Source organism: Balaenoptera borealis (assembly GCF_965194805.1).
Source record: "Balaenoptera borealis genome assembly, chromosome: 3".
NCBI classification, from domain to species: Eukaryota; Metazoa; Chordata; class Mammalia; order Artiodactyla; family Balaenopteridae; genus Balaenoptera; species Balaenoptera borealis.
This window is the reverse complement of record NC_138866.1, coordinates 20,557,881-20,570,564: the sequence shown is the minus strand read 5'-3', so window position 1 is coordinate 20,570,564 and position 12,684 is coordinate 20,557,881. Positions and strand designations below refer to the sequence as shown.

The following is a 12,684-nucleotide window of genomic DNA, read 5'->3' as shown; positions in this document are numbered from 1 at the left end:
AATATTTTGGGACAAAGCCTCATGATTTCTGTATCTTACATTTAAAATTTAAAAAATTATATAAAAATATATATACAGAGAGGGAAAAATTTTAAAGCAAATATGACATAATAATTGTTGAAACAAAGTGATGGTGTGTGGATTCATTACACATCTTTTGTCTTTAGTGTATGTTTGAAGCTTATTCTTAATTTAAAAAACAACTTAAGAATTTATTGTGTACATTTTTATTAATCAGTTTAAAAATATTAAACAGAATGTCATTGTATTAGTTAGGGTATAAATAGCTGAACAGAATGAAATTTCATTTCTCAATCATGCAACAGTACAAAGTGGACTTCCGGTCTGAAAGATCTCCTGAGCAGTTTACCTGAAAGTGATGTCACAGGGTCCTTGGCACTTTCCAACTTATATTCCCACCATTCCCCAGGATCTTTTATAGCTGGTGGCAGGGGACAGGATAGGAGGAATCAAGGATTGCACAGGAAGCTGTCCATGGCCTGCCCTGGAAGTGTGGCCCATCACTTCATCCTATATTCCATTAGCTAGAACTCAGCTCTATCGCCAGCCACATCCAACTGCACAGAAGTTCATCTTTGTCACCCACTTGTATCTTCAGGAAAAAGCTCTTGTTAAGATTTAGCAGTCACTGCCCAAATCCCTTTTTTTATATGACAGCGTAGTACCATGATTTCCTCCAAGGATGTATGTTAGGAAAATCTAAACTGCCCTAAGCATTTTATTGACCACAAATCTAAGTTAAATAATTGAGAGAAGCTATTAAAATAATCCTACTGGAAATTCTTATTAATGTTTTATCCCCTATTTATTTCCTGCAAATGAAAAAGTTATTGAATTAGGTTAATGTTATTGAACTTTATAGATACATGTATGTATACATACACACTCAAACTTTGCCAACAAAATGAAAATGCATTTTGGGATATTACCAAACACTTTTTTCTGAAATCATGTAAGTTTCACCACATTTGACTAAAGGCCTGTAGAACGATTGATAAGCTTGCTCTGTTCTGTGCTTCCCTTAGTCATATATTCTTGCTTGCATCTGTTTTGCAGCTTGAACTATAACCTCAGGCATTTGTTCCATCCTTCATTCTTTCAAATATTTATTAATATTTGAAAGCCCTGTGAGAACAGGGACATCTCCATGCTCATAAAAAAAAAAAGTTGGAGGGAATATGGGCTATAAGAGTAAAGAGACAAACATGGAGTAATATTTCAAGGTGCTCTCATAGATACAAACGCAGAATGAAAATGAGTTGTCAATTCAATAGGAACGGATTGAGGTCAAGAAACTTGCTAGAGGCAGTGATGCTGAAGGGGAGTTTTTAAAAAGGAATATGGTATTTTCCAGGCTAATCAATGAAGGAGTCATTTGGGACAAAATTTTACCTGGCATGAAGTGTCATCTATAGAGTGGTGCTAGTAATCCCTTCTTCTGGGAGATTTTTCTACTCATCATTTCTTTTGGTAACTTTCTGAGCACTATCTGCAAGTATTTAGTATCATTGTTTTACAGTGAAGAAACCTAAGACTCAAGGAGGTTAAGAAAACTGCTCAAGGGCAGGTAGCTATTAAATGTCAGAGATGAATTTTGGATCTAATCTGTCTCTTTCCAGAAACTTTGCCCTTTTTACCATACATATAGGCATCTCCAATGATATACAAGTTTATTATGTGGATAAAAAGAGTGGGATATAGGCTCATTTGTTTAATAAATTACATGAAGTGAAACAGTTGTAACTTTTCATGAATTGATTTATATTGTCTTGCAATTTGTCTTGTAAACATAATTCGTCATTGCAAGCTGCTTCTTTGCTTTAGCATTCCAACTTTGCAAAGCCACAGGAATGGACTAATCAACTGAACAGAAAATTATGAGGATGTGGGAAGGGGAACCAAATTATTGTGTTAGGAGAAAAGAAAATCTTGGTCCACCCAACATTTCTTGTTTTTAATAAAGGCAAGACATACAGGGTAAACACTTAGCAAAATTCTCTGACTTGTCTGAGCCCCTGAAATATGTCTGAAGGTATCATAAACATGCGTGCACACACACACATTTCTCATAATACTTCCTGTGATCCTGCCCTCCGAAATGCAGCATAATCCATTAAATACTATCATACTGAGGGTCAAACTTCATACCTTTATCTAAGCATCACAGCTCTACAGCTCTACCAGGAGTTTAACCACCACTGCTTGTTTTACAGTTTATGCATGGCATTTATAAATAAAAATATCTTTAATAATGAGGTGTTCTATTTTAATGAGGTTTATGGCAACAGCTTTGTCTCTGGCATTTGAGAAATTCTAGCCTTGCTATAGAAATTTGTCCTAAAGGATGGCATGTCCAGATGAGGGTAATGAACCATAGTTAACAATTTTCATACTTGACTTAAGTCACTCATGTACACTGAAGACCATGAGGGATTGGCTTGGCTAAAATCCAGTCATTTTACTCCATGAAACCTCTCTCCCATGGTTTGTCTTTTTCTACATCATTTATGATCTTTGTAATTTACTCTTTGGATTTAACTAAAATATAGATGTACTAAAGAATTCAACGTAAGCTATGCGCAAAGGCCTCCTGATTGCAGAAGAGAATTGGGTGAATCTGACAAGCACTGACACTTGTTTTTACATAGGTGATCACACTCACAAGGACAGCTGGCCCAATTTCCAACCAAGAATAATGAACTCTTCAAATCCCGGATATTCAATCTATGAGAGTGATAAAGTGAATCACAATTATTGTGATAAAGATAGCTTTCAAAAGTATTAAAATCAGGACTGGAAATTTTAGGAAACAACTAATAAAAATACACAATAAACATAATAACTGAGCTCTTTTTAAAAATAATTTAACTTTCGGGACTTCCCTGGTGGCACAGTGGTTAAGAATCCGCCTGCCAAGGCAGGGGACACGGGTTTGAGCCCTGGTCCGGGAAGATGCCACATACCACGGAGCAATTAAGCCCGTGTGCCACAACTACTGAGCCTGCGAGCCACAACTACTGAAGCCCATGCAACTAGAGCCCATGCTCCGCAACAAGAGAAGCCACCGCAATGAGAAGCCCGCGCACCGCAACGAAGAGTAGCCCCTGCTTGACGCAACTAGAGAAAGCCCACGTGCAGCAGTGAAGACCCAACGTAGCCAAAAATAAATAAATTAATTAAAAAAATTTTTTTTAAATAATTTAACTTTCATATATTTGTCAACGTACTGTAATAAAGTTTTTGATGAGTTCAATCCTCCTGCAGAATTTTTTTCCCATCTAGGCATTATTCATTTAAAAGGCGTGGGAACTTCTAGAAGAGTCTTAAAACCAATTCTTTGTGTTCTTGGCTTTTGGTCAGAGAAAGTGTCAGTGAGGATGTAATGTGAATAAAAAGACTAACCTTAGATGCACTATAAATGATCACAAGTAAAAAACTGATGAAAGAGATGAAAGTCATTATCAACCTTTTGTATTAAAGATGTACAAATAATCAAATGAGAAAGTGCAGAATCCAGAAAAACAACTACCAGGTGTCAAAGCAATGTCCAGGTGTATACCATATATTTCTATAAAATCCATTTAAGGAACATATCACACCATTTAGAGCTATTTACTTATTGACAGATATTGGAGAAACAATCATTCCTCTCTCATGCTTAAGCTGAACTTTCAATTTTAAAACAAGTTTATGTTTTGCCGTATTTTTTTGTTGAATCATTCCCATCAGCAAGTAAGTGATTCCATGCAAAGTCATAGAAAATCCACTGTCATTTGTTTTCAGGCTACATTGATCTCAGTTTGAAACAACTTGTCTATACTCTGTTTTGTGCTGGAGGAAGTTTATTTTTCTCTACAGCTGATTAGTGTCTCTTTCTTATTTATTTTTCAAGGGTTACACTTTCCCCCAAAGTTTTGAAGTCATACTTATTAGAGACTGGACTGGCAATACATTATTCTAACACTCAAGGGAAAATTTCTTTCTTTCTTTCTTTTTTTTTTTTTTTTACCATCTTAGCTGTAGGGAGCAGCTATGACTTAACAAACAAAATGTTTGTAAGATTATGAAAAATATAGAAGTGATAATTTCACAATAAATAGTTCCTAATTTGGGGCACCCTTGGCCTAAAAATCAATGCAGAGAAATCCTTGTGTTCAGCTCTTTGCCTGAATAAACATATAGGGCATTTGGTTAGTTATTAGAAATAGTGATACCTGAAAGTAAATTTTGCAGGGAAGGGAAATGTCTTCGTCCTTAAAAATCACTTATCTGAGCTGTTGTGGATTTTTTACAACATCTACTACAAATAGGTATTGAAAATATGTAAGCAAAAAATTATGAAAATGACATGTCCTCTTTTTTTCTATATGATTAATCCCTTTTATTGTTCCATGTGATGTTGTGGAAAAGCCCTACCCTATAGCCAGAAAAAAAGTCTGCAAATGCAATTTCTGTAAGTTTTAAAGAATAGCCTGAACTGATAACTACCTATATACCTATCTACCCAGTAGCAGAATGGATAAATAAATTTTGTGTTATATTCTCACAATAAAATACTATACGGCAATGAAAATAAACACTAAAACTATGTCCCACAATATAGATAGATTCTCACAGACATAATGTTGAACAGAAGAAGTTATATGCCTGACTCCAGTATACAGCACAATAACTAAACCATGCTTTTGGAAGTTCGGATGGTGGTTATTCTGGAGGAGTGGCTTATAACTTGAAAGCGGAAGAATAAATTGGGACTCTGCAGTGCTGTTTGTTAATGTTCTGTTTCCTAATCTAGGTTTGAGTTATTCAGGTGTATCCAGTGTGTGAAAGTGTGCCCGTTTTTATATTTATGTGAGATACACTTTTTTTCTATACATTATATTAGATTAAAAATGGACACAAATGCTTTTGTACTTCCCCATAGAGGGGTGGTGTTTATTTTCACTCCTCTTGAATGTGGGCTAGTCTTAGTAATTTATTTAATCAACAGAATGCAGAAAATGTGATATTCTGAGACATTTAAGGGTAAGTCACAAAAAGCTTGCAGCTTTTACCCAGGCCTGTTGGAAAACAATTTTTTGGAGTCCTGGGCCATCCCCTTATCTGATTACCCTGAGGGTGCCATGCTGTGAGGGAACCCAAGTCACTTGGAGAACGCAAGTCACTTGTCTGGTTGACTGTTTTCCAGTCACACCAGTAAGGCAAAGATATGTGAGCAAAGCTGTTTTAGATCCTTCAGACTAGACCATCTGTCCGCTGATTATCACTGAGTGACAGAGTTGATGTCATATACAAAAAAGAATCACTTAGCTGATTGCTAAGCAAAATCCTGTCCCTCAAAATCATGACATGATAAAATAGCTATTGGTTTAAGCCAAGTTTTAAAGTAGGAGAGTACCAAACTAAAACATACATTATACTTTTAATAAAAGGTATTTTATCTCAAGAAAGTAATTTACAATCTTTTGAAAATGTAAATTGCCCCTTGACTGACAGAATGCTGCCAGTTTATAGGCTGCTAAAAAAGCTTTCAACTGAAAGTACATGTAATCCACTGAAACTGTTTTTTCACAATATCACACTGTTGCCAACTGCAGAAATAAAAGTTATTTAATCAATACTTTTGACAATAATTGTAACAAAAGCCTAAATTCAATATATGTCCAATCACCTATGGCAAATTTCACCATTGATAATTAAACTACATTTTAACAATAGAGTTTTTATACCATACTTTCAAGACCACAGACTTTTGATGATTAAGCAACAGCTGATAAGATTTTCCTGTTTGATACTGTGATTTTTTGTTACCTTAAAAAGGTTAGGCATCATGTTATTTGGTCAAAATTATTCTATCAGTTTTAAAATGTTGATATAATCAGTCCTCTTTGTTTCCTAAATTTTCATTTTAAAAAAGAGCAAACCTTAGAATTCTTTTTTTTATAGTCATGGCATTTGAAATTTTTTCCTATTTGTAAGTAAAATGAATGTTTTTGTCTTAATTAGTAAATAATGATCTGAACAAGCTGTATTCTGAAAGTGATTAGCTAAGAATAGAAAAATCTCAAATTTAGCATGTTATCAAAAGGAAAAAAAAGGATAAGTAGACTTATTATAAGCTTTCTGTGCAAGTAATAATAGAGTATAAGTGACTTTGAAGGGTTATACTAACACTTTTATGTACTCAGAGATAGAATAGAAAGTGACCTTAAGGGAAATATTACCTGCTGGCCATTACCCTGCTCTCTGGTCCACATGTCCTCCACTTTCAGGAGAGCTGGAATTGGTACACTTGCAACACTGCAACAGAATGAAACTCCAGATGCTCACAGATGGTAAGCCTACAAACTTAATTAAAACTCATGCTTTATTATCCCAAAACAGGAAAATTGAGAAAGCCTTGCCCAAAGAAAATGTTTATGTTTTCTCTGTCTCATCTCCAACCATCCAGAAAACTTTAGGGGTCGTGGAAATGGAAAAAAGAAAAAACCTTCTTGTTGCCAGGCAAGGGAGTAAATTAGAGTTGCAGTCCATTAACCTAAATACGGCTTCAAATTCAAGTTCAACAAACAATTATGAATTGTGTACTATGTACCTAGCACTGTATTATTGATTTAATCAGGGTTTAATGAGATTATGGTAAAAAGGAATTAAAGGACAAGCATCCATCACCAAATATGTACTGAGGACTTATCACATTCTGGACACTATATATGTTTGATTTTAAATTTTTCTTGTAATTGTTAAGGGCACAATTTTACTTTCCCTTCAAAGATACTGAAATGAGATTAACTGAGCATCCTATGTGCATTTATATGCACTTTAGACACTTAGAAAGTTTTTTTCCTTTGTATTGCAAACCCATATTATGTTTTTACACAGACTCATATCTAGGTAAATAATACTGAAATGTAAAGATTGTGTTCATTGGCAAATGCAGTTGCTTCTCGGGATGCTCACTGTGGACTTGATTGTCCTGTAGCTAGAAGAGTAGATATATAGAAAGAATGGTCTCTCAGAGGTCCACTTCTTTGAAGGGTTTTATAGTCTGCTAGATCTCTCTTTAGTTAGCATGGAAAAGTTATGTCATTTTAAACAATTTTACCTCTACTGAAAATAAATACTATACTCGCCCTGTTAGCTCCATTAACTTTCCTCATAGAAATATGAAAATATCTAAATTGTTTTCTTTTTGTTGACAAGGTACATACCACGTACCAGCTATAAATTTTTTTCCGTAAAAACTAACATCCATATTTGTAGGCATCAAGAGGAGCAGAATTCAAATTACCTTATGCCAATTATTCAACACCTTAATAAATAAAAGTTATTTATCTGAATGTTCAGATTCTACATTATCAAGTTATTCTAGTATATTTAGTATATCTAGTATATATCTAGTATATCAAGTTATATCTAGTATATTTAAATCTATTTAAAAGATTTTTTAAAGATTAATTTTGAAGACAGTCACATATTTAGACCATCTTATCTGCTCTGATCATTCCTTTTGGTCCATCTTTGACAACTTTTCCTGCTTTTTTATGGTCAACTGTGATTTTTTAAATCTAGGACAGTTATTGTATTTTCTAAGCAGAATAGTTTATTTTAGTGGTATGTTTGTTCATTTATATGTTTCATTTTGTTTCAGCTAGAGAATCTAATTCCTGATAATGATCATGACTTTTTTCTTCACTTTTCCAATATTTGTATATTTAATTTAGTTTTTCTTGCCTTATTATGTGACTAACACTTCTGGAAAAAATAGTAAATAGTGATGCTTCTAAAGACTTTTTTTGTCTTTCCCTTATTACAATGAGAATGAATGTTTTGCTTCACAATTTTAAATGCTCATTGGTAGGCATATACTCAGCAGCAAAGAGTGCTTGATGATCACAGATAGACTTTTAAGAGACCGTGTATGGTAGATTAATTTATAAGAATTCCAAGTTGGAAATACCATCAAAGATAGAATGGATTTTAAAAACTGTGGTATATTCATATAATTTAAAACTACACATCAGTAAAAATAAAAGCAAACTACCAATATATGCAACTACATAGACAAAACTTAAATAAAAAAAAATTACATCAAGAAACCAGACACAAAGGACAGATATTTTATAATTCCATTTATATGAAATTCAAGAACAGATAACATTAATTTTTGGATATAAATGTTAGAATAGTGGTTCTCTGTAGGGTGGAGGATATTATTTGAGACTAAAAGGGGTCTCTTGGGACCTTCTGTGATCCCAGAAATATTCAACAATTTAATATTTTGATCTTGGGGGTAGTTACACAAATGCATAATTATATAAAATGTATTTGGCTGTGTAATTATAATTTATGCATTTTACTGTATATATTTTTGTCTCAAAAATGAGTAAAACCAATGATAGCAGCAGAAGAATAATGCAGAAAAACTTTCTCTTTTAGCTAAGATGGAGTAGCTTGTGGTAGATAAATGATCCCACTTAAAAAAAAAAAAAAACTAGATAGACTATGTAAAATTAGAAAAACAATTTGAGGGCATCGGTGAGGTTCCAAGGCAACTAGAACTTGAGGAGCCAAGACCAGTACATTCTATGAGCCACTTTCTCTTAGTGGCAGTTGCAATTTATGTTACACAAGAGGTGGAGAAATCCAGGCAGAGGACCATGGCTAAGAGGCAGAAAAATCAGCAGAACTTTGAGGGATGACATAAGTCTGAGTAAACCAAAATCAAAAATTCAGTGCAGCCAAGCAGCTAGGATTTAAAGGGCCAAGAACATGGTGAGTCAATCTTAAACAATTCATAGTTTTCTCTTTATGGTATTTGCATATTATTTGTTTCAAGGCAGGGAACTAAGGAGCTAAGCAGAAAGCCATTAAAAAGTAGAGCAAGTTATCTGCAATCTTACAGAGCTTGTTACTCAACCAAACTTGTGTCCACTTGCCTGATGTGCAGCGAAGCCAATCTACTGATACCCGATTGTGGTGAAGGAAAGTACAGCATTTATTGCAGGGTCAAGCAAGGAAAATGGGCAGCTCATACTTGAAAGATCCAAACTCCCTGATGACTTTCAGGGAAGGGTTTTTAAAGACAGAGTGAGGGAGAGGGTCATGGAGTTCTTGCTCAATTTTCTGATTGGTTGATGGTGAGGTTAACAGGGTGATATTTCAGCAATCTCAATTGTCAACCTGTTGGTTCCAACCAGTTTGAGGTCTTTGTGCTGGTGGTCAGCATGTAGTTAACTTTTACCTGACGGGGTTTTAGTATATGTAAAACAACTCAGGGATATGGCTCAGGATATTATCGATAGCCCTGGAGGAGGAACTAAAGATTCTTGACTTTATGGCCAAACTATTATTATTTTGTCTTACTTGACTGTTTTCCTTGTTTCTACATTTTCTTATTTCTCTGATTAAATTTGCTCTTTGGAACTCAGGGAAGGCTAAGGAGGCTAGAGCTTTCTTATAGACAAGAGGAAGGGGACATGGGAGGGTCTGTCCCTGTACCACAAGGTCCTGTTTGGTTTCAAGCTGAACAGACAAAAGAAAAAAAAGGTGGAATACACAGACAATCAAATAAGAGAAACCCTAGTTATCACCAGAGACATTCAGGTGGGATCCCTGGAGAGCTACTTCTTAGTAGTGCAAGAGTGCAAGATGTTGGTAAAACTGATCCTCTAAACCAGTCCAGTCACTGGTTTAGTATCATCCCCTCCAAGCTATCTATCAGAGGATAGAATGGACCTTCTCTGGATAAAGAATACATCTTCCAGGACTTCCACAATTTTTCAGGTATGATGGCTGATATTAAAAAATAACACCAAGTATACCAAGAAAAACAACCAAAAGGAAAATAAAATATTTTAGAAACTGACTCACAGAAGACCCATTATTGAAGTTATTAGACATAGATATTAAAATAACTATGATTAGTAAGCTGAATAATACAGATTACAAGGTGCATTATACTAGAGTCCCAGAAAATAAAATTCTAGAATTAAAAATGGAATAATTAATGTATCAATAATGGTTCATTAATTGTGATAAGTGTACCATACTAAGGTAAGATGTTAGCAATAGGGGAAACTGTATGTAGGATATATGGGAATTCTGTATACTATTTTTGCAACTTTTCTGTAAGTCTATAACTATTCTATAATTAAAAGTTTATTTAAAATGGAATAATTGAAATTATGAGCTCAAATGTGAGTTAAGAACAAATTTTATAGAGAAAAAGAAAGGATTTATCAAAGAATGACAAGTCAGCAGAAAATATCTGGATTGAAGAATAAAGAACAAATGAATAGAAAAATCCAGAAAAGAATATAACTATGAAAAAAAGTGAAAAATTCTAACTTTTGTAATTGAATCCCCAGTAGTAGTGGAGAAAAAGAAAGGGGTATAAATAACATTGGAAGGGATAATGGACAAGAATTTTCCAAAACTGAAGACATCAAACCACAGATTCAAAAAACTCTATAAAACAATCAGGATACATATATAGAATGTCACACTGGGGCACACCAATGTATCACTCTTGTAAACCAAACACAAAAAGAAAATCTTAAAAGCATCTAGAAAGTCAATAAAACTTATAGTGACTTCTCAACAAAAATGAAGAATAGAAGATACTAAATTAACATCTTTAAAATGCTAAAAAACAAAATGAGCCATCCTAAAATTCTGTACTCAAGTGAAAGTGAAAGGACATTTCCAAACAAACAAACACAGTGAGAAATCTTCACCAGCACATTCCCCCGAAAAGTTTAAATGGAGTTCTTCAGGCAGGAGGAAAATCATATTAGATGGAAAAGTGGAAATGAAGAACACTAGAAAAAGTTTATATGTGACTATTGATGATATAAAATAGTAATATGAATATTAATGGTATAAAGTAATAAGTATAATACAGGGCTTAAATATAAACACATACATACTATACATATATACACACATATACTCTACATGTATGTGTGTATGTGTGTGTGTGTATATATATATATATATATATATATATATATACATACATAATTTAATAACAGCAATAATATAAAAGTTGGGATTGGGATTGTGGGTAAATGGAGTTTGCATTCTAAGATCCATGCCTTGTCCACTGCGTGGAAAAGAAACTAAAGTATACTGAAATAATATCTATCTATCTACTGAAATATATATATATATATATATATACCTTTTCATTTACCTTTCAATTTGTGTAACACACAAACATAAATTTTCTTTCCCTGTCTCTCTCTCCCCCTTTTCTCATCAATTTTTCTTCTCTTTACAATTTAGCTTATTCATGGATATGCTATTTGGCTTGGAGTGGATTGTTGATACAGCAATTGGAATATCTGTGAAAAATCCTGTTCTGTTCACAGCAGGGATCCCTCATCAATAAACATTTATTAAGCAGCATGACATATTTTCCTGTTGCTACTGATGCTGTACGTGTTCCATGACCTTAATCAAGAATTTAAGTCTGTGCTGATAATTTGGCACGTTTCAAATGCATTACATTCACTTGAAAGGAGAACAAGAATAAACTAATAAAAAGTAAGTTATATAAAAAAGTGATAACTCGGAGTTTAAATAGAACTAAAATAACTTTATGGCAACTGGTGTGTTGTCCCCCAACTTAAGATACAAATTTCCACACATATTTAGATATTTTTGCTAACTGGTATGCTTGAAGGTTGCAGTAGGGTTGTGATCGTGTGAAAATCTGTAAGGATATATAAAACAAAAGTAACAAGGTGGCAGTGACAGGGCAAAGCTATATCACAATTCCAAGAGGATGGAATGATAAATTATCTGAGTGGATGGTTCTAGGGGGCCCAGTTCCTACAGTTACCTCTTTCCCCTCTAGCACAGAGCTCTCATTGCCTTACAATGAAACTCTGATCTTGAAGAGAAAATTGGAGTCAGGAGAATTCAGTCCATTCTTATGCCTTATCTTTGCAATAATTTTAAAGGACATATGTCTTTGAAATAATTCTGTCGGATTTGATGGTGGCAACAAGAGGTCAGTAAATGTATTTATGACAGAAGGAAGAGATAGAAATATATAAAAGGGAAAATCCCAAATCACAGCAATAAACTCCTCTCACAGAGCTGAACATAAAAAGGAATACTTACAGAGGAGCTTAAATCAGCAATCCTTGGAAATGTGTAACGTTTCAGTTTGCATCTTTTTTTTTTTCTTTTTTCTTTCTTTTTAATCTAACAGAAGATTCTTTGAAAGCTTGTCAGAAATCTTTTATTACTTTACAAGGTTCCACTGATAATTCAGTGCAATTCAAGGAAAGGTTTGGAGAGGCATGTTTATCTGGTGGTTTTGGCATCCCCTATACTTAGGGTGACTCATAACCTGTGAGAATCGATGAATCTTTATTAAATACGTTCACAGCTTGCTGCCTCCAATGCCTCTCCCAGCACCTTATGCATACTTGGACCATGGAACTGACAACGCTTACTTCCACTGCACTCTGAGTTCCCTAAGGGCAAAGATTATTTCTTTATTCAGCTCTATATCTCTAGCATCTAGCAGAGTACTGGCTCCAAGTGGAAATCGATAAAAGTTTCCTAAATAAATAAATGATTAAAGGAAATTTTAAGTTGAGGGTAGAATGTGGTATGTTGTCTCATCTCTTCTAATTTGTGAAGGGA

The 12,684-nt window shown here is 34.1% G+C and overlaps 1 long non-coding RNA gene across 1 annotated transcript; it reads left to right on the top strand.

The window, feature by feature from the left end:
* Positions 1 to 788: 788 nt before the first annotated feature.
* Positions 789 to 8,522, top strand: LOC309625362. The gene is made up of 2 exons (XR_014242482.1): positions 789 to 7,410; positions 7,464 to 8,522. It is a non-coding gene; the product is annotated as an uncharacterized lncRNA (long non-coding RNA).
* The last annotated feature ends 4,162 nt before the right edge of the window (positions 8,523 to 12,684 follow it).